Source organism: Cryptotermes secundus, unplaced genomic scaffold, assembly GCF_002891405.2.
Source record: "Cryptotermes secundus unplaced genomic scaffold, Csec_1.0 scaffold59, whole genome shotgun sequence".
Lineage (NCBI taxonomy): Eukaryota > Metazoa > Arthropoda > Insecta > Blattodea > Kalotermitidae > Cryptotermes > Cryptotermes secundus.
The window spans coordinates 405,478-431,686 of record NW_019738348.1 but is presented as its reverse complement, the minus strand read 5'-3'; the positions used below and the strand labels follow the sequence as shown (position 1 = coordinate 431,686).

At 40.6% G+C, this 26,209-nt stretch overlaps 1 protein-coding gene across 2 annotated transcripts in view; it reads right to left on the bottom strand.

Moving 5' to 3' along the window:
* The window catches only part of LOC111870706 (NADP-dependent malic enzyme), a 100,927-nt gene that overhangs the window by 60,681 nt on the left and 14,037 nt on the right, over positions 1-26,209 (bottom strand). The window lies entirely within an intron of this gene.

Here is a 26,209-nt window from a genome sequence, read left to right as displayed (position 1 = left end):
AAAAAAAAAACAATGATCTCATCGGAACTCGAACCCGCGAACTTCCGGCCTGTAGCATAGTGCCTCAAACAACTACGCTACTGCGTGCCTCGGACGCTAATATAATAATAATAATAATAATAATAATAATAATAAAGTAATTCTACTGAAGGCGTGTTTTCAGTAATCTGAAGAATGTAACGAAGTTGCTCGGGCTATTATCAGTACTATTATTTCTTCTTCTTCGCACTACAATACTGTTCTCAGCTTGATCTCTTCTGTGAGGTTCCTGAGATTAATTAGAATTAAGATAGATGGCAGTACTATCTCGATGATGCATCAGACAGATTACCAGGCCTTTATGGGATGAAGACAGAAAAAGTGAGCAAACACTCTTCGAGTGGAATTCGAGTCTGCAATTCAAGTGTCCGACCCATTCAGGACTGCAAACGCAACCAGCGAGATAGTGATTGCAAAAAAATAATAAGTGTTTCTGCCTCTCGTGCTCTCACCACATCATAATGTGCATTAATCTGAAAATAACACTCACAGGGAAAATCAAATGGATGTAGGCATATGCTCAAAATGTATGGATACAGGAAGCGAAATTTTGCGATCCTGAGCCACATGAATCCAATCCACACCTTCATATACCACTTTTTTATGGTTTATTTTAATATTATTGTAACGAAAGACAATGTAAGAACATAACGTAAACTTGAAGAAACAAACATGGACAGCAAAGTATTTTGTAGGGTGAATTTATCTGATTAAATAAGTTTATTGCTGCATTGATATGTGTCCTAATAAATGCCAACGGATAAACACCATTAGAGTTTCAGTAGAGGTTTATAAAGCACGATGAAAGTTGGAGACAGTTTCGAAGCACTCTCACTACGACACAGCTTTGTTTATGTACAGACATAAATATTTTTGTAGTCATTTCTGAAGAAAATAAACTAACTGTAAGATAATATTCTTTTTGCGGAGGTACAAAGGTTCTCTGGTAGGCTTATGTAATGGAGATTTATTTTCACTGATAAAACAAACTAGAAAGGCTAAGGTCGTGAAAAACGATTTGTTGTAACTATTATGTGCATAACCTTCAGATATTGCAAGCATCGACTGTGGAAACTGTCTAGAGGCAAAGCCTAGTCTTCACCCTGAAATGGTTCCGTAATTAACAATTAGACAGCTGCAGAGGGTAATTTACATGCGATGTTTGAATTCGCTCTGGCATCAAACGATGAAAACTGACGCTAACTGCAGTCATCCAATGAGAAATCACGTTCGGTTTTCTGCTCCACACCCGACTGAACTGTTTCATGACAGAGATGTCGCAAGTCTATGGGCGTGACCATGAAACATTTCAGGATATGAATCATTCTCACGCATAACTTGGCCCGCCTCATCAAAAGTTCATCATGTGTGTTCCCCGCTTATATTAAATACATGAATCGTAGAACTTTGCTGTTATTCGCCGAAGGCCACGTTTGGCTGCAGCATTCCTGCTTCTAGTCGGGAGGTCACACGTCAAATTTGGCCTAAGGACTGGCTACCCTAATGAAATTTTTAAAATACTTTCCTCAGTTCCTCCAGGAATTTGTCAGGAAATACTTCAAATTAAACCACGACAGTTTCCTTCCACATCCTTTCCAATTCAATGTTCACTAACAGTCCTATCATTCGACGCTGTGTTGTCTCAGTTAAGGTGACCATCATTAAATAAACCATAATTGCTCTCATTCATTATTCTTTGCACCGTAAAATAGTAGTACACAAATTAATTGCTAGTAATATGCATTAAACTAAGATATTGGGGAACAGCAACTGGAGAAACATTCCTAAAAGTGAATCAGCTGGCAGACGTATGCAACCTAAGAGTGGTAGTTAATAAATATAGAGTTTTAATGCCTAAATATAATTATTCACCTGTCAAGAAATTAAAATCATAAAAGTATTCATTTTGAAAATCAACTGTCCCGTGTCGATACGCTTAATGATAAATCCTACGTATACAGCATTTAATGATTCCCTCCAAATATATGGGTCAATATTATAGCCCTACAGACCCATGGATCGTACCCAGTCTTGTTTCCTTAAAGTAATGAAGATTCTATATCCTAGTCGCCTGTTTCGTTTTGGGTTTCGTCTGTAAAACGGAAATGGTCACCCCTCAACTTCAGATTTGTAAGCAATTGTTTGTCCTTTAAAAAAAAAACGCAAGGAGCGGTAGCTCCTAAACGAGCCTCATGTGCATTCCGATTTGTGAACGCGAAAAGCGCCCCGACCCTTAAAAGGGACGCTGGTTTTGCGGTCAACAATGAAATTTGAATCATTTTCGATGACTGATTAGAAACTGTTAATTTAAAGTATTTGTTTTCAAAGCAGCAAAGAGGAGCGCTTCAACAGAGGGCCAATGAGCGCAGACGATCAATTCACGTTAATTAAGTTATCTTAAAGTTGCGTATGACCTCCCAGTTACATATACAGATAAACTACTTATTATAGTATTTCATCTGGATGTTTCCCCGGATGACAACAGTATATTTGTTTTAATAAATAGTGGTGTAAACTGTGAAGTGTTTTATTGTATTATGCTGCAAAAGCGTCAAGCCCAATTACTTAGCCTGTACTACTTGAATGCACTCCGCATGTCCTTGAGAAAAACTGAAGCTCAGCTGTAGTGACCGGTTACAATATTTATACACGAACTGAGGCAGAACTGCATCTTCTGCTTCCACAAGAGGCACCGCGAATCACAAAAGAAATTAAGTGGAACATGACCACTTAAAACACTGTCATGTGGATGGAACTACTGTTCAAATAAGATATTACAGAATCTTCGAAACAATTAATTGTACAAGAAGCTAATGCATAAAATTAAGTATTACGCAATTATATTCTGACAGAGAGCTGAAGTTGGAACCGGAAGAATGCCTGTGTTCTGAAGTGAAAAAGATGAGGGAGATGATAACATTCTACGATATAACTCGTCTGAAACATTTTTGTTTTGATGAACACTTAAGGAGATAATTGGGATGGTTCTTTCACGCTTCGAGTAAAGTGACAATCCCGGCTTGCCGTAGTGCTTCAAAGGAATCCGTCACGCTTGTATTTTAAGATAAGGTGCAAATTCTAAGTAAAAATACGTTCTCAGAGAGCTGAAGAAATGCAGAAAATAAAAAATAGTGCCGTATGCTGTTGAATGTAATTTAATATATGAAATTGGACAAAGGCAGCTAAGTTCCCGACAACTGGCTTCCGTGAGAAATAATGGCCCTATTAACGGGAACAAAATTACAATATTGTTTTGGTGTACGAGTAGATAGATTCTGTCCCGACCGCATTCATTTCTAGTTCAAAAGTATAGTTATATAACTTTAAATATCAGTATATAAATCCCATGAAAATTACGGAAATTTACACTTCGAATTATTTTCTACCTAGATTAATAATTTAAACTGAAGTTATTACGGCTTGTAGAGAGAGTTACGTGAAACACGAGAAACTGAAAATTAAAACAAAGAGTGAAATGGAGAAGAACATAACCTGTGTCAGTTTCAATTTTAACAGGAACAATGGGTACATTCTTATTCAGGGCTCAGTTGGATGCGTTTAGCACAAGGGATCGAATAAACAGTTAGATTTTAATTTATGAAGTAATACGTAAAGAAGAGGAAATAGCATCCAGTGGACAACACTGTCATGTAAACCTGGTAACGCGACAAGAAGTTCGTGAGTTTCGGATTAGATGAATCGATTTATTGGACAATTTCACCAGGCGGAACCACAGATCATTATAACACACTCAAATTACTTTTACTATAAGACACAAAACAGTGTCTTCAACGTCTGCTTGCTTGAACGATGTCTCCCTCTCGAAAGCACGCTAGTTCGTTTTCGCCTTCTTCCTCTGACATCTGTGTCTCACTCCTTGCTTCTGGCTTCTGCCTTCTGAACTGGCCTCCATTTATACCTGCTAGGCGGGTGGGGTAGCAGACACCTCCTTGAACAGTTCTGGTTTTCATTTCCGTGCTAACGGTCTGCCTATGAACGTGTTGTTGCGTGAACGTGTTTAGAATTGTCATCCAGACAACGATGCATTCACTGCTCTTATTGTAGCAAAAACGTGACTACCGTGTCGCTGTCTAGCAATGGACGCCCGCTCTGACTTCGATATTCCGGCTTTTAGGCGGCACGTCACAATATAATGATGGTACTGTTCACGCCCGATGTATGCTTCGGGGATCACAGTCCATGCCTGCGAAGAAGCAGCTCAGGTACACGATCCACTTTCCAAGACATTACAGTCTAATATCTGTAGAAAATAATACGAGGGAGTAGCTAGAGGCGGCTACTACGGGTTTCGTAAAATTTGAAGTTATGAAGAGCCGTATCTTTTGGGATATAACGCAAAGTAGTCTGCTGAAAGTCAAGCGAAGTTTCGGAGGAACATGTCACCTCTGTCTTCACAGTGGAAGAATAAGCCAAGCAAGAAGCCAGTATGAAGCAGTTAACACAGCAATTCTGCCTGCTTCCTGCTGGTTTCAACGGGCTACACGGAGTTATATCCCAGAAGACAGAACTTTTTACTACGGATTGTATGTGTACGTGGATAAATAAACGCGGTTTCTTGTAAAAGAAAACCGACAAAGAAAGATAAACGATCTAATTACGAAGCCGGGAATTAGTATTTAATTTCTGGTTCTTAGTTCACTACTGAAGAAGTTAAAATGAATCAGACGAGTTATCCGAATATCTCTGTACATTACTCAGTAGGTTTCCACGCATTCATTGTCGCACGCACACCCAGTGACACTCCGAACTGGATAGCGTTACTTTCTCTGAAACCGGTCTGCTCTAAATTACCTACAGGTCGAAGAAAATTGGTTGCCCAATCTGATAATTTCCGTGATGTGTTTCTAACAGCGTCCGCCTCCAGCCTGGAGGTAACTCACAATTATCTATGGTTTCTCAATTTCCTGCAGACACGTGTCAGAATAGTATCAAAAAGTAGGCTACGATTATCTCTACATCTCTCCACATTTACAATCATATACAAATCTCTTTCATTGCTACGTAATTCCTGCGTACAAAAAGTAAAGTTGTCCCTGTGTTTAACTAATTAAGCACTACGCCATGAAGATGTATGGGGGAGTGGATTTATAGATTCACATTTTCTTGACCTCGGCACTAACTGGAGGTCAGTGGTCAGCTTAAAGCCCCGGCCGATTTACCCCCGGGAAAGAGACCCTTGTACCCATTGTATAGGAGGTTGGGTGAGCCCCAGAGGCGGTCTGGACGACATGGAGAAGAAAAATTTCTTGACACTACAGGGACTCGAATTCCGATTCTTCGGTCGTCCAATCCGTAGCCAGTCGCTGTACCGACTGAGCTATCCCGACTCGTAATTTCTGCGTATACACTGTATTAAATATTCATTAAACGAATTAATTTTTCAAATTTCACCTTCATATAAATACATATCTTTAGAGCTCAATGTGAGCTTATTAGCAACATTGTGTGTAAGATTGTGAACTACATGGAATTGAAGTTGTCTGTGATCAGCAACCCGTGCAGGCAACAACATAAGCACTCCACATATCCAGCAATACTACGAGGGTCGTACTGAAAGTCATGAGCAACAATTCTTTGCAAAGTAACATGCTTTATTTTTGACAAACCAAATACACCACCTCAATCTACAGACCTTTCTTTATTTTTCCACATAATCGCCACTTCTTTGTACACATTTCTCCCAGCGTTCTGGGAGTTTGAAAATTCCCCTTCTGTAAAATTCCTTTCCAGCCATCCGAAGACACTGACGCACTGTTTTCTGAATTGCCTCCTTTGTCTCAAAACGTTGTCCACGCAGCTGATCCTTCACAAATCCGAAAAGATGATAGTCGGAGGGTGCCAGATCAGGGCAATATGAGGGGTCTGGAAGAATTTCCCACCCCATCTTTGCAATTGCTTCCAATGTGAGGCGAGCGGCGTGGGGGCGAGCATTGTCATGCAGGATGATGTTTCGTCCCGGACGTTTATCGCGCAATGCACGACGGAGCTTGTGCAGTGTCTGGACATAACGAGCAGGATTCATGATTTGTCCAGGTTCCAGGAATTCGGCCAGAATAAACCCCTCTGCATCCCAGAAGACTGTGCCCATCACCTTCGCAGCTGATGGCACTGTCTTTGCCTTCTTTTTTGATGGAGAATGCAAATGGTGTCATTCCATACTCTGCCGTTTCGTTTTAGGCTCGAAATGGTGAAACCAGCTTCGGTCGCCTGTCACAATACAGAGCAAAAAATCACCGCCTTCGTGTCGATATCTCTGCAGCAGTTCTGAGGTGATGGCTTTTCGCTCACCTTTGTGGTCTTCAGTCAATAACCGCGGGACCCAACGAGCACAAACTTTCCTATAGCCCAAGCTCTCAATTATCTCCTGTACTGCACTGTACCCTATTCCAAGTTTTCGGGCTATCGTGTCCACAGTCACACGCCTGTCATCTTCAATGATCTCATCCACTCTTTCCTTGTTGCGTTCAGTTGAGGCTGTTCGAGGACGACCGCTCCGAGGCTCATCTTCGATGCTGGTGTTCCCATCTTTAAAATGTTTCACCCATCTTCGAACACTGCTGGCACCCACGCACACACTTCCATAAGTACGCTGAAGTCTCTGGTGAATTTCTGCAGCAGGGATTTTCTCTTTCACAAGAAATTCGATGACAGCACGCTGGCGAAACGACATATGGTTGTCGGCCATTTTTTTAGGAGTGATACTGGTCACGTGATGCAAGCCATTGACGTCACAAGACACTCAAAGTTAACATTACTGCTGGTTCCACCTACCACCTTACTCTCTTTCGTCTGCTGTTCCCAGGCTGCATGCAAAAAAAAAAAGTTGTTCATGACTTTCGGTACGACCTACGTACTATCGTCTCCCCAGTAAACATTACACAGCCTGGTCGTTCCTGAGAGCCGTGGTGGTGAACTATTCCTACGAGGTCCCTGTTCCGCCCGGCCGGCAGGTGCTTTGTTACTTTACTGCCGAGCTATTGCCGTCATCAATCATAAAATGAAGCCCGATTAAGAGAAAGTCCTGTAATATGTACAGGCCATTCATCTAATACCTTGCGTTAAGAAGCTTACAAAATAATTTAGTGACACAGTACTTAGTGCATCATTTCGGGATGCACCAAGGCATTTACTACAAATTCAGCACATCTAGGTAAGTCAATCGGATTTTATGATCAATTATCCTTGTCGTTCTACGTAAATCTGTCTCTTTCTTGATAAAACCCATCGTCCATACCTAGTATTTCGTATTCTGAAGCTCAACAAACATCTAATTTCCCATTAAAAAATAATGTGGAGTTAACACTCATATAGAGTTAAGTAATGATATTTGATATATATCCTTACCGGTCTTTTAATCAAGTCCAAATTTCCTTATTCCTCCCTGTGATGCATTCCTGAGAGTTATAAAGTACTTCTACTTTGGCAGCGTCACGATCTCCCTCATTTCCTGCTCTGAAGAAAGTGCCCAATAATAACTAAATTAGTTCCTTCTGAAACTTCATTCCTATCACAAAAATTAAATGTGGAATACTTTTGTAGTGATGCTCTTTTTATTACTGTTATAGCCCAATTTGAGTCTCGGATTCCTCTGTTGCAACAATTCTCTCAGTTATTTAGAGAAACAGTACTCCGTGGACAGGACTTATCCACATTGGGCAACACAGAAAACGGCCGATGAATATCCATTTCCCAAGCCGAAGCTGAACCCAGTATGCAGGCAGCCTACGTCTTTATACTACTTAAACAAAGAATCCATGGGCATGGGTAACAAGACTATTTTACTGCAGTAAATGAAAAAAAAATATTATAGATTAAAATAAAATTTGTGGAACATCAGATCAGTTTACATTAAATGGCAATTATAATTTATCGTTATAGGATCTAAATAATTCTGGAAGATATTTTATCCGTGAACTGCCAGGACAGTGTTTGATTTGTAGATTTATTTACGCACGGCCGTTTCTCCTTACTTGCATCTAAAATTCACAATAAAAAATTCTGTTGTCGTAAGTTATCAGCCAATAAGTGAAGTCGTTTTATGCAACGTAATGTAAAACAAAATAGGACATTCATATGAAATTACTGTGGTCAATTCTACGGGTCGAAACCGGAGGTGGAGCTGCATCTACAGGAATTCTACGTACACAAGACAATCAGCAAATCCTACCGTGCCTATAGACAGCCTTTGATGGATGTGTCTTCAGTTACGTTAAATTATCGCATGTTGCTAAGGAGAGGGTGCGTCTTTTCTGACCAAGTTCTCTAAACCCCAAGCCGTGATATACAGGTAATAACAAATACAAAATGCGGTGGTGCCTAGTTTAATTACGGTAAATACAAATACAGAACCTACACGTGCACTATTTTACCTATTTCAAGATAACTTCATAAAACTGTTACTATTTACTCTAAGAACTATGAAGGTTACTATTGCTGTGAAATTAAATTGACTGACCTGAAAAGCAGTGCACATTTGCAACATTCCGTGAATTAGTGACAACTCTGAATGCGAAACCCTGCACAACTTTTACCCGTCCATCCGCTGATGCCAGATTATCCGTTACAGGGAAGGGTGGTCTGAAAATGACAAGTTCCCACCATTCTCCATCAGAGTAGTCCATGGCGGAACGCATCCCCGCTAGCTAATAGGAGACACCACACACTCGATACAAAAATCACCCGTCACAACATTTTGACCTAACGATTGACGGAGTTCGCAGCTAAGTGAAGAACAAAGCAGAGGGAGGAGCAGTTGGCCCGCTCCAGCAACTGCCTGTTACAATCAATAGCTGAAGTTTATAGGTCGAGATTGCCAGCATGCAACAGTACAACGTCAGATGGGAATATTCCATCAGTCCACACCATTAATGCATTTACGGGTCTTTGAACCTTAAATGTAGAAGTGACTCCCAGCACCCACGAAGCCATCTAGTCATTTTACTTGTACTTATACATTTTGTTGGCTTCACACGCTACTGAGGTGCATTATGAAAACAATATAGGTCTCCACAGCGATAAATATTTTGTTGGCTTCACACGCTACTGAGGTGCATTATGAAAACAATATAGGTCTCCACAACGATAAATATTTTGTTGGCTTCACACGCTACTGAGGTGCATTATGAAAACAATATAGGTCTCCACAACGATAAATATTTTGTTCGCTTCACAGGCTACTGAGGTGCATTATGAAAACAATATAGGTCTCTACAACGATAAATATTTTGTTGGTTTCACACGCTACTGAGGTGCACTATGAAAACAATATAGGTCTCCACAATGATAGATGTATTTTGTTGGCATCACATGCTACTGAGGTGCGTTATGAAAGCAATATAGGTCTCCACAACGATAAATATTTTGTTCGCTTCACACGCTACTGAGGTGCATTATGAAAACAATATAGGTCTCCACAACGATAAATATTTTGTTGGCTTCACACGCTATTGAGGTGCAGTATGAAAGCAATATAGGTCTCCACAACGATAAATATTTTGTTGGCTTCACACGCTACTGAGGTGCATTATGAAAAAAAAATATAGGTCTCTACAACGACAAATGTATTTTGTTGGCTTCACACGCTACTGAGGTGCATTATGAAAACAATATAGGTCTCCACAACGATAAATATTTTGTTCGCTTCACACGCTACTGAGGTGCATTATGAAAACAATATAGGTCTCCACAACGATAAATATTTTGTTGGCTTCACACGCTATTGACGTGCATTATGAAAACAATATAGGTCTCCACAACGATAAATATTTTGTTCGCTTCACACGCTACTGAGGTGCATTATGAAAACAATATAGGTCTCCACAACGATAAATATTTTGTTCGCTTCACACGCTACTGAGGTGCATTATGAAAACAATATAGGTCTCCACAACGATAAATATTTTGTTCGCTTCACACGCTACTGAGGTGCATTATGAAAAAAATATAGGTCTCCACAACGATAAATATTTTGTTCGCTTCACACGCTACTGAGGTGCATTATGAAAACAATATAGGTCTCCACAACGATAAATATTTTGTTCGCTTCACACGCTACTGAGGTGCACTATGAAAAAAATATAGGTCTCCACAACGATAAATATTTTGTTCGCTTCACACGCTACTGAGGTGCATTATGAAAACAATATAGGTCTCCACAACGATAAATATTTTGTTCGCTTCACACGCTACTGAGGTGCACTATGAAAAAAATATAGGTCTCCACAACGATAAATATTTTGTTCGCTTCACACGCTACTGAGGTGCATTATGAAAACAATATAGGTCTCCACAACGATAAATATTTTGTTCGCTTCACACGCTACTGAGGTGCACTATGAAAAAAATATAGGTCTCCACAACGATAAATATTTTGTTCGCTTCACACGCTACTGAGGTGCATTATGAAAACAATATAGGTCTCCACAACGATAAATATTTTGTTCGCTTCACACGCTACTGAGGTGCATTATGAAAACAATATAGGTCTCCACAACGATAAATATTTTGTTGGCTTCACACGCTACTGAGGTGCACTATGAAAAAAATATAGGTCTCCACAACGATAAATATTTTGTTCGCTTCACACGCTACTGAGGTGCATTATGAAAACAATATAGGTCTCCACAACGATAAATATTTTGTTCGCTTCACACGCTACTGAGGTGCATTATGAAAAGAATATAGGTCTCCACAACGATAAATATTTTGTTCGCTTCACACGCTGCTGAGGTGCATTATGAAAACAATATAGGTCTCTACAGAGACAAATATTTTGTTGGTTTCAGACGCTACGCGGGTGCATTACGAACATGCCGTACTTCGTAGAAAAGAGTACAACACGTTCCAGTAAGAACACATGAGCTTACTTTTCTTGGAGCTTCTAAATTAACGCCTACGAAGTGTGATCAAATAAGATAGCTTCAACTCATAACTCACATAATTCGATAAATAAATAAAATATCAGTCGTATTTATAGCCCGTTCCAAACATTCCTGGAGAGTTTATAAAGTTGCAGTGTTTTCCCCATGTGTACATTTCACTACGCGAGAGAGCGCAAATACGACACATTTTGTGAGAGGTTTGGGAAAACGGTGATCGAAAAATAAAAATTGTTATAAATAACATCTGAAGATGCAACATGAGATGAGCATGAGTTTAAGACTGGGTCATAGTGCTTTGCATTACAATTGGTGGTTGAGGCGTACTCCAATTACATGTACTGTGGCTTGGAAGGCAATACAGGAGAAAGAGGAAGCATGGAAACTTATACAGTGGAGTCAAAAGTAGCGTTGTGGAACGTTGGTTTTCAGTGGATAAAGAAATTGTACAGAGCAAAACCCAACTCCGTAACAAGCTCTAGTAAAAAAACTGTAATCATTTTAAGGAAGGACCACAGTCATGAGGCGGGGCACGCGGTAGGGTAGTTGGTTGAGGCACCATGCTACAAGCCGGAGATCGCGGGTTCGCATCGCGATCGTCATTGGATATTTCAATTGACCTAATCCTTCCAGCCGCACTATTGTTCTGGTGTTGACTCAGCCTCTAACAGAAATGAGTACGAGGAATATTCCTGGGGGGTAAAGGGCAGCTGGGGCGTAAGACTAACAACCTCACCGCCATCTGTGAGCCGATTGTCTGGAAAATGTGGAAGCCTCGACGTCTCACAACCCTATAGACCTCCACGGCCTGTTACATGGATAGTTTTACCCTTATCACTGTCCTGTGTCCTTGAATAAATAAAGTGAACTGAACTCAAGTGCGTCATTTGGCGGAAAAAACGACAGAAAACTCACTGTTTATGAATTTGTCCAAGGGAAAGGAATTTTATATTCCTCATATCAGGTCATTTTAACAGAAGGTTAACCATTAAAGGTATAAGTGAATATCTACTGACTTTTTTATATCGATTGCCACGGCCTTATGAACTGTACGGCTCCTATCGTTGATCTGAAAACTTCAGTTTGGCGGGAGGGACTGGAACAAAGCTGCGCAGATAGTAGGAAAAAACGTTTCTGGATGGAGCACTTGCCAAATTTACGTACAGATGTGGACAGGATATTTCGAATAAGCGAACAGGGAGTTAACAACGGAAAAAATAACTTCCAGACAATACAACAGCGAACCCTGGATGATAAAACACCACCTACAACATGCGAAAAAAAAAAAACACAGAATTTTACATAACGACGACGAGAGATTTTTAAAATAAAAAAATATTTTTACAAATTTGTAATAGTCACATATATTACATGATTATGATTAACACTAATGTGTATCCATATCTCGGTATAGAAAACCGAAATTAACGGCCGTGGGGATCCGTTGCGCTAACCACGCGACACCCTCTATCCGCTAAAGTTGGCACTAACTTCGCCGACAAGCGGCTGTCGCTCGGTCGGTATAGTTCGCTTGCGGACTACAGGCCACGGAGTTTGTTTTTGTTTGTGTATCCATATTAAGATACTTCAATAACAAGAGACTTATTTAACGAAACTGCCTGAAGATAGTCCCAAATATGGACAGAAACATGTAACAGTTATTAAATAAAATCAATTTAAACAATTCGATTAGTTCACTTTTTAGTGCTGTGTTGACGGTCAGAATACCACAAGAAAAAAGAGAGAAGGAAAAAACTACAGCAAAGAAACAAGTTGGAAGGTGTGTTCCAGAAGTTACTGCCTGTATTTAAGATTTTTCACAGCCTAGTAAAATATGAATGGAAGAATATCGGCCTATTATACGGCATTTTAATTTATTTTGAAGAATCAGTTGAGACTGAGAGCAGGGATAGCGCAGTCGGTATAGCGACTGGATACGGGCTGGACGATTGAAGGGTTGCAGTTCGAATCCCGAGGGTGTCAAGAATTTTCCCTTCTCAAAATTTTCCAGACCGGCTCTGGGGTCTACCCAACCTCTTATCCAATGGGTACCGGGGGCTCTTGCCCCGGGGGTAAAACGGTAGGGCCGCGAAGCTGATTCGTTAAGGCTAGAAAGAGTACTATCTTCTGGGATATAACACAGTGTAGTCCGTTGAAAGTAAATCAAAGTTTCGGAGGAAAATGTCGCATCTATCTTAAGCTTTGTTTGCTGCTTGTTCCATGCTGGTTTATTTCTTGGAACATTCTTCAAGCCTGAAGATGGAAGCGACATGTTTCCCTAGAAATATCGGTTGACTTACAACGGACTATACGGCGTTATATCCCAGAAGACAGAACTCTTAATAACCGTCCTTGTAAGAACCTCAAATCCTACACAGCTAAATTCTGTTCGTAACTGTCAAAACTATTATTTTATTAGCCTGTTAGAGCGAAATGTATTCGATGAATGACTTCGTTCGTCGCTGTGTTATTGCTTTTGCTTCTAGTACAGCAATGCAGTTTAGAAATGTTATACTGATTCGCTCAGAAAAGCCCCAATCGAGAATGTGAGGGGGTTATGGCCATGGTAAATTGCGAGACAGTCGCCAGACTGTAACTACATGGGTAGAAGAGGAAATTGTTAGTTACCGTTACCAGGAAACGACCAGTAAATATAAGCCAAGAAGATTTAGTATGTGCTGTAGCGAGAAGACAAGTGTGTGAATGAGCGATAGCGCTATAATTCTTTGTAGTTAAGAGTTGTAAGTGTACAATAAATCCAATTACAAATCCAAATCCCGTGTCTAGTTACTAAAAATATGACAATATTATCATTACAACTAGCACTTGTCAATTCTGATTTGCTCATTTAGAATAGCGTAAGCAGGCAGTAGCGAATAATAACACAATTTATTAACTAAAAAACGCCAGATGATGGTCGAAAGACCGAAACATGTAGCGTGATAATATTTCAATAAAAATCAGTATTGAAAAAACAAATTGTTGTTATTGAGGGGCATACTGTACACTAATATAGATTGCACTACATTCTGTCGAAAGAAATTAATCAAATTCACTGGTTAATGTTAGAAATGAATAATGTATTTATTACATTCACCAGTCGATGTGGTTCTTTTATAGAACCACCGGTAATTACAGTAAGGTTACCAAATTTTTTACTTTCATGGTAACATACGCCTAAACGCTGTTCAGCAATCAGAGGCCATATCGATGCACCCTTACAAGCGCCACTTACAGATCTACGCAGTCCCACTTTCATAGCTTGGGAGTAGAGTGAGGAGGGCTGGGGCGCGTGCAGATTCCACCACTCCAGGTCACGAAACAGGCATGCCCTCATTTTGCCCCCCTAAGAACCAACAACCCTCTGCGTACAGAACTTTCATATCACGCCATTTTTGCACCACTCACAAACAAGAAACTAAATGATACGTAGTTTGCTGAATGCATAGTCTGACTGAAACATTCAGAGCAAATGTTATTCGCGGAAGATTTGCCAAAATATCTTGGGGAATGAAATCCAACAATCAGAACAATTTGAGTCCTGCTGTATAACATTTAGTATATTCAGAATATAATGTCATTTCAGGCGCTATTTTCTTGGAAGAATATTTATGCTGTTAGTATTTTTGCATGTGTGTGCCTCCTTCAGTAATCTATGAACCAGTCAGTCCATTTTCATGATTTTTTAAGTAATGCTATTAGAAATCACCAAAAACCTCGTATTTAACAACAATCATAAATAATCCACAGCCATTCACTATAATATCTTGGAATTCTCTACGATGTTAAGAGTCCCGAGTCCCACAGTAGTCACAAAGCACAGACTCTTGCCAGGCCCCCCTTTGGACCTCTCAACGTTCTCTCGTCTTCTAAAAAAAAAAAACTCCGTGGCCTGTAGTCCGCAAGCAAACTATACCATCGGAGTGACCACCACTTTTCGGCGAAGTTAGTGCCAACTTTTGCGGATAGGTGTCACGTGGTCAGCACAACGGATCCCCACGGCCGTTAATCTAGGTTTTCTAGACCGGAGCCGCTGTTGCCTTGAAATAGCTCCTTAATTATCCTCACGAGGCTGAATGAGCCTCGTTCCAGGCTGACTTCTCAGAAAATCTGGTAGGGCCGGGAATCGAACACGGGCCCCCTGTATCTGTAGACAGGAACTCTGATCACTAGACCACAGTGTCATAAATGAATAATTAATAACCCTGGTTGTCCAGTTAGAGTTTATCAAGTGGCTTTTGTTTTCAGAAATGCCTATGTAGAAGCAACTAAAATTTGAAATGCAAAGACTGATTTTTAGTTGACGGGAGTGTGCCCAGTCAACAAGGGCACCTCTTTCTGAACTCGTTTTTCTCCCCTGCACCGTAACATATGTTCCTTCTCCAAGGAGCTCTTCAACTGGAACAAGCAAACAATCCCTTACATGAGTGCCACAAGCAGATATTGCAAACAACGAACCTGGCACATCACTTTCCACAGGAACAGGACACTTGGTGTCGCCGTGGAACAGGGAGGAAGTCAGAGCTGTTAACTGAATTACGATTCAAAGTGCACTTGGAAGCCTACGTCGCATAGAAGACCAATAAAACGGAAATAAAGAGGAAAAGGAAACGAATTACATCCGTCAGAGAGAAAGTGGAAATCAGGAAACGCAAGAAAAAAGAATATGGATATCCTGGTAGTACTGAGAATTTCACTGATCCTCCAAAGAAAGACTGGATCCGGTGTGCAACTTGAAAGGAAGGTGGGTGGCACGAAAAATGCATACCATACAAAGGACAGTTTCTGATTGTGACTTCTGTCAGGTTACGCTAGTTTAATAAAGGCGTGTTACTTGTTTATAAGACAAATGGCACGAAATACAAGTTACAAGTAAACATGGCGAGGATGCGAATCCTTATCTTGCTGTTAGTGTATTCATGCCCCTGACAGAGAGTAAGGCTGTGCAAATTTGACACATGTTTTATTCTTTCTGATGAAAATACCGATAATTAAAAAATTACTATACGTTCATAGTGCATAGAAAAGTACACCTGATTTTTTAAAATATTTTTACATGGTTAAAGGAAGAACAGCGAGCTGGGATAGCGTAGTCGGTATAGCGACTAGCTTCGGGTTGGACGACCGAGGGGTTGGAGTTCCAGTCCCAGTAAGGAGAAGAATTTTCTCTTCTCCACGTCGTCCAGACCGTCTCTGGGGTCCACCCAACCTCCTATCCAATGGGTATCGGGGGCTCTTTCTACGGGTGTAAAGCGGCCGGGGCGTTATGCTGACCACTCACCTCAAACTAGTGCCGAGGTCAAGAAAATGTAGATCTATGCATCCACTCCCCCATACGTCTTCATGGTGTAGTGGTTAATTAGTTAAGTATAGGGACAACTTTAAGGGAAAAACATGTACTGAAGGTATTTGAGAACAGGGTGCTGTGGAGAATATTTGGACCGAAGAGAGATGAAGTGACAGCAGGTTGGAGAAAACTGCATAATGAGGAGCTTCATAACTTATTTTTTCACCCTGGCACTACAGCCTCAGTGGGCCTAGGCTTACCTCCATGAACTCCGTTCACTTCGGTTTTTCTAGATCTTACACATTCGGTAGGACTCCTTAGGCGGGTGATCAGCTTGTCGCAAGGCCTCTACTCATAACTTATACTCCTCACCAAATATAATTAGAATGATGAAGTCAAAGAGGATAAGAAAATGTGGATCTATACATTTACTCCCCCATACGTCTTCACAAGGACAACTTTAGCTTTTGTGTACTGTCCTCACAATTCCTGGACCTCTCACCACAGCCATGCTCAAGGTGATTACCAGTTGCTTTACGATGCTTTACTGAATTCTCACTGGCCACGTGTTCTCAATGACGCTGCAGTTTATAATATGACAGCCATACTGCCTGAAGCTAATGTAGTCTTCCTTATGCACAAAAAGAAAAAGCCGTTTCGTATTGGTTTTCTACTTCTTTAAAACGTAACATTAAGAAACAAATATTTTAAAATATGCAAGAAATGAAAGTCTCATCACCACTATATTACCGTGACATATTCGCTGAAAGCCGAGGCACGTTGCTAGGAAATGGCGCAAAAAACGCGTCTCCCGGACAGTAGTGACATCATAAAAAATGAAGCGACTCCGAAAAGCGGTGTTTTCTGTGGATCTGTCGCAAATGCCATGTCATACTGTAACATAGCAGCTGCAAGGAAAAAATGTATTCTGTTGGGTCCATCCTTATGACCAACGGGACAAGCCAGTCAGTTGATTTTGAAGCCAATTAGTGAGTGAGTTGAATAGAAGGAAGCAAGCTCGTGTGGAGGCGGGTTCGAATACTTCCACTGTAGCTCTGCAAGTCGTAAGAGGCGATGAAAAGGGAACCCAGTGCCTGGGGGGATAACTGGGCCACTCTATTTCTGGGGAATAAAAATACGGGGACCTGGCCCTCCAGTTTGGGGGAATCTCGAACCCGAGACAGTAAAATATGGTCATAAGTCCAACGCGACTCGGACCCAAGAATGACTGCGCTGGCGAGGTCCAGCAGCAGTTGTAAACGACATACCCGTCCTTTCTCCAGAGAGGGCACCCGACATCAACAAACCCGAAAATGTCTGAGAGTAACAAAAATCTGATCTTGGGCCCCAGATGGGGCTTGACACCAAGACAGAAAAGCTGAGGTCTTGAAACTTAATAAAATTCTAAGAAAGACGACCAACGCTTCCGGCCTTCTCAGCAGGAACTGGCCTAAGCCGACCACAAGAGTGCAAGAATTGGATCTTCCCTCTTCTGGATTCCCAACATGTGCAAACATAAGTTTGCATAACATAACTCTTATTAATATTACTTATAATAATAGCTGGCCATGTCGGGCGATTACACTGCTGCATCTTCTTTTTTAACAAGGGCAAGAGTGCTATGGCGAATAATTGCATATACATTATAACTAACTTCATGGAGATGAGCACTTATTGAGGAGCAGCTAATTGTGTAGCTACTCAGCAACTTCCCAACATTTTACAGAACCTGAAGGCTCATTACCGTGTTCACAAGAGCTCTCCTTTGGTACCTATCCTAAGCCAGATCGGCCCAGTCCAATACATGCCATCCCATCTCTCTAAGATCCATACATATGTGTTATAGATAAAAAATAAAATATAACATATGATCATATTTCTTTCTAAATTAAATTTAAACTACTTATATCTATCTCACCGTGTTTTCATTAAATCAAACCCTACTGTACCCAGTTTAGTTACTTGTTTAAACTGCCTGTTAGTTGACAAGGCCAGACTGATCGCAATTATTTTTATCACCCCAAAGTTTGTGATAAAGTCCTTCGTATTCTTGTGTTACATAAACATAACTCTTAGAACGTTGTATTCCTTGGGTTCAAAGTTATTTATCGTCCAGATTTTCTTCTGTTGGCATTTTAGGGAAGCGTTCTTCGCCTCTTCCTCTGTTTTCAAAAGTGACACGAGGCTTCGTCGGGACCTCTTTGTTCAGTACTTTTATTAACGATATACGTGCCAAAATTAAGTACTCCTGCTTTCTATTATTTGTTGATGATATAAATGTTTTGTGTTGTAAAGTCTGCTGAAGGCTGTAAATTACTTTATTCTGATACTGATTCTGTGCAAGAATGAGATATTGAAAAAAATACATACATTAACACCCTTGAAAAATATATGATATCCTTTGGTCATAAAATTAGCAATTATAATTTCCTCTAATCGTGAAACTAAGATACTAAGAAGCTTCGAGTTCATTAAAGGCAGGAAATTTCTTATTTTTTTTGTCTGTGGTGGGACCGATGTCTGCGACGATGGTTAAAAGTTGACGGAATAAAAGGCAAAAGGAAGGAAACCTATCCAATCCAAAAACGGGTACTAGCAGAAATATATTATTTAAAATAACTGACATAAAGAAGGATGAAAATCGGAGGTAACGAGGGTCACATGTAGGAAACAAAAGATACATAAATATCTTACTCAGAAAACGTCAAGGGAAGAGGCCATTTCGAAAATATATCTTCATATATTCATGTTAAAAGACTGTGAAGATGTGAACTGGCGTGAACTGGTTTAGAATAGGGTTAGACCTTGCTGTTCCATAACAGGGAACTTCTCGATTCGGTGAATAACCGTCAGTTGCTCATTTCTTTCCGTGTTATGTATGAGTAGTTTCAGCTGCAGAGAAAATATACAATGAATTTCATACTGCTTCTGCTGAAAATGGAATTGGAAATTGGGGTTGAGACCCGGTTTCACCATGTCATTACCATTGCGAAATTAATCAGCATGAACTCGGAGCACAGAGTCTCAACTTACGGTACATATAACCATAAATGACCTCGCCGAAAATAACATGGCACAAATAATTCTGTGTGGTTAAACGCAAAGAGAGATTTGAGAAGGTTCTGAACAGTGATGAAGGAAACGATTTTTTTTCAAACACAAGAAACTCTTAGAAGGGAAGACGAAAGCGAAAGCTGAAAGAAATGTGTCAACACAAGAGTTCACGTAATCATAGTATCAAGAACGAATTTCCCGTGCGTTTATAATGCGTCAAGTTTCCGCGTTTTAAATTTTACAATGGTCCAGTGAACCTGGAAAGCTCATTCGGTATAATGACTACCTTACGGACTGGAAGACTGAAGAATCGGGGATCGATTTTTGGCAAGGGCAGGAAATTGAACACTGAACTCGAAACGCATACTTGTGTAGATGTGTCATATGAATTCGATTGTAAAACTCTGTCACAAATTCAAGACTATCTACCCAAAAAAGTCTTGATTTAGAGGTGTAATACAGTAAGAAATGCACAATAGTTCCGACTTACGCCCAATAGTCTAAAAACCTACGAATTCTGTGTCGCTGAGGAGGTTAATTCCATCCGTAAAACTCCGTGGCTACTGAGCGACTGCCGCTTGTCAGAAAAGTGACCGCCTCTGTGGTCTAGTGGTCAGATTTCCTGGCTACATATCCAAAAGTCCCGGGTTCGATTCCTGGCGCTACCAGATTTTCTGAGAAGTAGTGGGTCTGGAACGGGATCCACTCAGCCTCATGAGGATAATTGAGGAGCTAATTGAATGGAAAATTAGCGGCTCCGGTCTAGAAACCCGAACTTAACGGCCGTGAGGATTCGTTGCGCTCACCACGCGACATCCTCTATCCGCTAAAGTTGGCACTAATTCCATCCGTAAGGAAGGCAAAGAATTGAATTAAAAGATAATTTCCTCGCCAATCCTATCCAGTTCGACGAACATGATCTCATTCATTGCTGCAGTGTACAATTTTTGTTTTCAGTTGACATAGTCTCAATACGTAACATCCGAATTAACTAACCTTCGGCCTCTTAAGCCATCCTACATTCAGATCTTCCGAACATCTTAGATACGTTTACTGTTTCTGCATGCAAATGGATGTACGTGTTCACAGGTAATTATTCAGTGATGTCATTTAGTATATTTTCCTCTCACAAAGAGAAGAGTGAATGCATATAGCAGAGATCCTATATATCTGTCTGTCCACATGTTTCATATCCGAAGTATTGGCTGGCTATCAGCTAAATTTTGTGCTGAGGAGGGTTCTGCACAAAACGTTACTGAAAAAGTTTAATTTTGGTTCGTACCTCTTCAATACCGACATTCCTTACATTGTCATACATACAGCATTATCAGTTCTCTCTTCAGAAACGGCTGAATGCGCAGAAAATATGGCTCATAAAATAAAAAATACCATATTAGGCTCTGGGATCCGGGATAGCTCAGTCGATATAGCGACTGCTACGGGGTGGACGACCGAGAGGTCGGAGTTTAAGTCCCGTTAGGGTCAAGAATTTTCTTTTCTCTAAGTCGTCCAGACCGGCTCTGGGGTCTCCTATCCAATGGGTACTGGGGGCTCTTTCCCCAGGGGTTAAGCGGCCGGGGCGTGAAGCTGGCCACTCACCTCCAGCTAGTGCCGAGATCAAGAAAATGTGGATCTATATACACTCCCTTATATGCCTTCACGGCGTAGTGTTGAATTAGTTAAGCACAGGGACAACTTTACTTTAGGATCTACAATTTTTATTTAGAAATTCTTGCAGCAGGATAAATATTTAACCAAATATAAGAGCAGTTGCGTAGTTGGGTGAAGGGCTATGCTACAAGCTGCAAGGTCGCGGTTTCAAGTCCCGATGAGATCACTATATTTTTTTCAATTGACCTAATCCTTCCAGCCGCACTAGGACCCTGAGGTTGAATCAGCCTCTTAAAGAAACGAGTATTAGGAATTAATTAAACAATTTTCCTGGGGAGTAAAGAGCGGTCGGCGCGTAAGGTGAGAACCTTACCGCCATCTTTGAGCCGATTATCTAGATAATGTGGGACCCTCAACGTCTCACAACCCTATGGGCCTTCACTGCCTGTTACAGGGATAGCTTTACTTTTACTTTTTTTTATAAGAAAAATTATTTCCCACTGTGTAGAACACCCGTAGTACAATTATATGTGCACCTATAGCACAAGTGAAGTGTGCAAAATGACAGGCAACGAGTGTCGACAGTTTGTGGCACATTCCGGCCATTGTTTATCTCATATTACTTATCATATTTAATGGTACTAGAGAGTACAGTTGAAATATGCACAGATGGATGTGCCTTGGTACAGAGGAGCGGGTGTTAAATTCATCAATATTGAAATAGTGAAGAAAGTATCGTAAATTAAAGATATGAAAACCCATGAATTCTGGATGTCCAAATGCAGCCTCAGTTTATGCAGCAATGAAATACATCTCAGAGCGTTTTACTGGATTTTCCGTAGTTGCATAATCAAGGGAAATATTTCCCTGGATGAGAACCTGCGGCCAAACTTGACCTCGGTTGAAGACCGTACACAGTTATCTGCCGACGGCCTGTTGTAATTTTGTGTTTACACAGTCCCCTCTTCAGACATACCGAATTTCGATTGCAAAGGATGTCTTATAATATTCAGTTCGTCCTCATTTTCTTTAATTTAATGCCCGATTTTGTCTCTTGCATGGCTCTTGTTCTGTCTCGTAAGCACGAAGTACTAAATTTTTACCATTATTACGGTTTGTTACAGATGAGAAAGTTACTGAGTTGAAGAACGTATTCCATTTTCGCGTCTTTCAATATGCACAGCAACATCTGTTAGTTTATATTTAGAATCGAGGTCTGAAGAGAAGTCACAGTTCAATATTTCTGCCGCCCAAGTTGCGTACTGCACTTGTGGGACGGACGAGTGGACTGAATTGGATACTTGACATGTCAGCTGAAAGAGGAAATTCTTTAAGAGTTTTGGGGCGGGTCTTCCTCTGTGTCATGGCCGACGCGCTATTTTCGACCACAGAACTCCCAAGATTCGAGGTCGCTAATACTAAAGCCCACCGCTGGAAACCATCCTATGCCATGTGAATTCAGTTCAGACCTTCACTATTTCCATATGATGTTATACATTTCCTTCATTCTTTCCTCTTAGAAATGATTGCTTTCTAAAGGGTTAACCGCCAAATGATGCAAGAGGAATATTATTTATGACGAAACAGAAAAGATGGTTGACTTGTTTGAAAGTAGCATCTCGGTGTTCCCCTGATCAGACTAATGAAAACAGCCATTCATCTCGGTCAGGATAGGCATTGCTTCAGAAAAGATTTGAACTGGGTACCTGCCGAATGCAATGCAGAAAAATGATCATTATACAGTGACGTCCAGAAAAATATCCGCTGATCGTTACAGAAATTTACATTACGATTTACTGCACATTTTTGTTTTAATTTGACGTCGTAATATTGCAAAACTTTTACCATAAGATCAAGGTTACTTTGACACAGTGCCAATATTATATCGTGATTAAAACTACAACTTTGCTCCATTTATCAACTAAATATGTCTGGCTGGCTTAGCTCTCCTTGTTTCCATAAATGTTATATAACATTATATAATACTGTGACGTGTCCGGGGTTCCGTGACGAATAATAACGGACTCTGGGTTGCATTTATTGGCACCTTATTACAATTACAATTACAATTACAATCAATTATAACAGCTCACAATGACTGTCTAAGACCCGCTCCATTCCTTACAGGACTATGAGTGTCTTTTCTTCTGCCGTGACTGACTTGGTTGTGATTACGAATCGGTCACTTCTTCAGCTTCCGTTTCCGCTGGTTAACACTAACCGCTCTTACGACTGAATCATAGAACTCCCTTATGAATGAATCTCTTTTCTTTACATGGCTCCTTATACAGTCTATCAGTAACCACGGAGAATGTCTGTCGCCTGGCTGTCACGGGAACGTGCCTTGTACTGAATTGGTCTGCAAGGATCTACATTCGTAGCAACGTGTGTTAATTCCGTGACTATTCGTTGCCGCGTGGACGTGCTCACCAAACCGTTGCCCAGCAATGTTCATATTCGTCACAATACGTTAATTTCATAAATTTATGGATAATTAACAGAAATCACGCCACATGAAAAGTACGCGTGTGGCCTTCTCTTTCTATGGTGCAGTGTCTTATTTGAGGCAAAGTCTTAATGATGCCTCCTTCTTCAGCTAGTAATGATCTGATACGTACGCGTAATTAGGAATAAAGTATTTACACCAGTACAGTGTCACTTTGAGACAGTTGTACAAAGGACACACAGAGATTATAATAAAGCAAATATAAAGGAAATATAATAATGACAAATTTGTTATGTGGACGTAGAAAGAATCCATCGTGCTCGGGGTGGTATCCAGTGACATACCAAATTTCGAGTTCCATATAGGGGGAGGAATGTCTCGCATAAATGGACAGCTGTCAGCTTATCAAGGATTCTGCCGCACAGCCATCGTCTCTTGTGTACGACTGACTGAATCCATCTTATTATTCAGGTACTTACTTACTTATGGAGCTCAGTCCTTCTTGATGAGCAGCCAAATCTGCAGCTACTTAAGAATTTCCCAGCATATTATGGAACCCGAAGGTTCATTCCCGTGTTCACAAGAACCCTCCAGTGGTCCCTATCCTGAGCCAGATTAATCCAGTCCATACCACCCAATCCTAACTATAAGATCAATTTTAATATTGTTCACCCACCTATATTTTGGTTCTCGCAGTGGTCTCTTTCCTTCTGGCTTTCCTACCAATATGCTATATGCATTCCTCTTCTCCCCCATTCGTGCTACATGTCCACCTCATTCTCCTTGACTTCATTATTCTAATTATGCTTGGAGAAGAGTACAAGTTATGAAGCTTCTCGTTATGCAATTTTCTCCAACCTCCTCTCACTTCATCCCTCTTCGGTCCAAATATTCTCTTCAGCGCCCTGTTTTCAAACACCCTCAGTCTATGTTCCTCCCTTAATGTCAGAGACCAAATTTCACACCCATACAGAACCACAGGCAAAATTATAGTTTTGTATATCATAATTTTTATGTTCTTGGACAGCAGACGAGAAGACAAAAGGTTCTGGACTACAAGTACAGTTATAGAATTTCTGTAGTAACAACACATTATTCTCAGAGTTGACGACGACAACGTTTACACACGCTAGCGTAGTTTAAAGTCACAGCTCGTGTTTTATGGAAGACAAAGACGTCATGAATATTTTACACGTTTTCTAAGACTCGTACATATTCTGTGACATTCGTTCGACCTACAGAAAGAAATCCTTGTGCATGTAATTTATCATGCTGAATCATAACGATATAGAAATAGCGCTTAGTCATGGCTACATTGAGTTAGAGTAAGGGAGGCTGTTTGCAAATTGTGGCAAGCAAAACAAAACAGGGGCCCAGAGAAGTCGGCCTGTAGGATGATAGCCCTATTACTTTACTGGGGGCCTCTGGAGTGAGCGAGAAGGAAGGATAAGATTGCGAACGGCCGAGAAAAGCAAGATCATGAGATCAGATATGTGTTGCGGAAGCAGAATTACTGACAGCTTACCTAGAGCTCTGTTGGGAAATTTTAATATGTAATTTACATGCACGGTACCATGTTTAATTTTTTACTGTTACTGTTACTGTTACTGTTACTGTTATTGTTACTGTTTAGATTACCCACCCAACTCCCTACCGGCCTTCTAAGTGACTGCTTTCCAAGGGGATCTCTAGGCCGCGCCATAGCTCAAGCGGTTAGTCGCTGGCTTCCCACCGCGGCGACCCGGGTTCGATCCTCGGTCTGGTCAAGTGGGATTTGTGGTGGACAAAGTTGCGCTGGAGCAGGTTTTCTCCGAGTACTTCAATTTCCCCTGCCAATCTTCATTGCACCAATTGCTCCACAATCACCCTCACCTATCATCTGGGGCTGGTACAATAGGCCAGAAGTGGCCGCAGTACAAGGGACTTAGTCCCACCCCACTAGCAATAACAAAATAATAACCAGCGGATAACGGAAGTTGAAGAAGTGACCGATTCGTAAATCAGAACCAAGTCAGTCACAGTGGAAGAGAAGACACTCGTAGTCCAGTAAGGAATGGAGCCAGTCTAAGACAGTCATAGATTGTGAGCTGTTATAACTGATTACAATTAAGAGTGATTGTAAAAGAAGGCGTCAATAAATCCAATCATCCAATCCAGAGCCCATTATTACTTGTAACGGAATCCCGGTCACGTGACAATATTTTGGCTGAAACAGGCTGCATGTTTCAAAATGATACAATATAAGAACATAATAATAATAATCTAGAAGGAACTGAAATCAATACATCTAGCTACAGTTTAAATTTCTAATAAGTAGGAGGGAATATATGTTAAAAAGCCCCCCAAAAAGCCGATAGAATATATAAAGCAATAAATGAATAGTACTGTCGTTTAAGTCTGCCTCTAATTTAATGACAAAGCTGTTCACCAAAGACAATACACTTGGCGCACTTCATGCACAAAAACGGCACTTGAAACTTGCCTCATTATCTGCAGATTACAACTACCCTCGTGACGCCATTAATTGAATTCGACCTTTACATGTGCATGCAACAACTGAAAACTAACAAATTAAGATGAAATTATTAGTCAATAGAACACACTACATCTACATAACATTTGCTTTCGTGATACTTAATACCTCTTGATTTTTTATCGAAGATCTTATTTGAGGTTTTCATTACAACACGAACCGCAAAAACATAAAACTGGGCATAAACGGCGTGCAATCCCTTAGAAGTTCAACTGACAACACAAATTATTGGAAGATTCTGATACATTACAGTGCAATGTAGAGTTCTTGGAACCTAAAAATTGACGTGTGTACCATTACCCACTGCGTGCCAACACCCCCAGTTTCTCTTATGGCTTCTT